The 1821-nt window shown below is 46.0% G+C and overlaps 1 protein-coding gene across 1 annotated transcript in view; it reads right to left on the minus strand.

The window, feature by feature from the left end:
- SLC13A4 (solute carrier family 13 member 4) overlaps positions 1-1821 on the minus strand; it is a 45220-nt gene that overhangs the window by 18165 nt on the left and 25234 nt on the right. The gene's annotated exons all lie outside the window — the stretch shown is intronic.

Here is a 1821-nt window from a genome sequence, read left to right on the forward strand (position 1 = left end):
TTCCACCACCATTAACAGAAGTTCAGTGCCCTCTAAGCTAAGACTCCCCCTTCCCCCCGCCCCCCGGTAACCACTAATAACCTTCAGTCTCTATACATTTGACTATTTCATACAAGTGGGATCATACAATGTTTGTCCTTTTGGGACTGACTTATTTCACTCAGCCTAATGTTTCCAAGGTTCATCCATGTTGTAGCGTGTCAGGATTTCATTTCCCTTTATGGCTGAGTAATACTCCGTTGTGTGTATACTGTATTTTTACACAAATAACGCATGCCTTCTACGTTTGTTTGCCAACTGTGCCTCCCCCTGCCCCCCATGAGGTCCTTCATAAGCGCCGCTATGGCATGTTTTTTTACATGTTGCTATAAAAAAATTAGCATAGCGCGCTTATGAGAAAAACTCATGGGGGGAGGGCATGTTGGCAAACGTAGATGGCAACTGTTATTTTTGTAAAAATACAGTATGCCACATTTTGTTTATCCATTCATCTGCTGATGGACATTTCGGTTATTTCCACCTTTTGGCTTTTGTGAACAGTGCTGCAGTGAACACTGGTGTACAACCCTGATTCTTCATGAGACTAGGGGAGGCCTGGCATAGAGGTCAGTGGGCCAGGCCAGAGGAATACCATGGGGAAGAGGCCACCTTGCCATGCTTCTCAAAGCCCTGCACCTCTGCCCCATCATCTTAGGAAGGCCCGAGTAAGCAGAGGCTGGACCCTTCAAAACCTCCCTGAAGAGCTGGAAGAGAGTCACAGATTATCTGGTCCAGTGGTTTTTCTATGATCCTCTCCTGTCATGAAATTTCACATGGAACCCCAATATACAAAAGATAAAGGCCGCATTTAATTGGCATACATCTATTTTATAACAGGAAGTATATCATGGTGGTTAACTGCATGTACTCAGGGAGACTTGGATTTGAATTAAGGTGCTCAGAGGCCTGGGACACATGATTTCATCTCTGCCTCATCTGCAAAATGGAGCTCAAAATCACTAGCTCATTAAGTCAAGGGAAGACTGAAGAGAAAATGCTTAGCATAGTGCTTGGTACCTAATAAGTTTTTGATAAATGGTGACATCCAAGTGATGGTGGATATTAAACCACTGAGATGGTTGGATGAACACAAAAATTGGAAATCAAGAGATGTAAGTGACAGTTGCAATCTTCTACCAGCCCCGACATCCATTGTCTCCATGTAGTTTTTGTCTCCGTGGCACCAAGCCAGTTGCCATCAAGTCGAGTCTGACTCATGGTGATCCCATGTGTTGTAGAGTGGAACTGTGTTTCACAGGGTTTTCAATGGCTGATTTTTTGGAAGTAGATCACCAGGCCTTTCTTCTGAGGTGCTTCTGGGCGGACTCAAACCTCCAACCTTTTGGTTAACAGCTAAGCATGTTAATCTTTTGCACCACCAGGGGCTCCTTCAGTGGTACAGTACCAGGAAATCTTTATTTGCACAAAAGTAGTTGTCCTACAGTCTCAGGATACTCAAATATTTGCAGTGTCCCTGAAGCACCTTTGAGGGACAGTTTGAAAACTCTGATCTAGACTATCCCTCAGCTTTAACAGTTGAAGAAACTAGGGCCCAGCAGGTAGAAGTGACATGCTGACGCCAACAGTGAGTTAGCTGTTTAACCTCCAGGACACACGCACGCCGGACATATACGTGGGTAAGGAGGACCCAGTTACAGCTCCCTCAGCCAGGTCTGACACCCTCCTCCCCACCTCAACACCAGGCCCTCGCAAAGCTCAAGGCCTCTCACGCAGGAGGCAGGAGACAGGGTCCGACATGCAGTTCTGTTACCTGGGAAGAGG

The sequence above is a fragment of the Trichechus manatus genome, unplaced genomic scaffold (assembly GCF_000243295.1).
Source record: "Trichechus manatus latirostris isolate Lorelei unplaced genomic scaffold, TriManLat1.0 scaffold00097, whole genome shotgun sequence".
NCBI classification, from domain to species: Eukaryota; Metazoa; Chordata; class Mammalia; order Sirenia; family Trichechidae; genus Trichechus; species Trichechus manatus.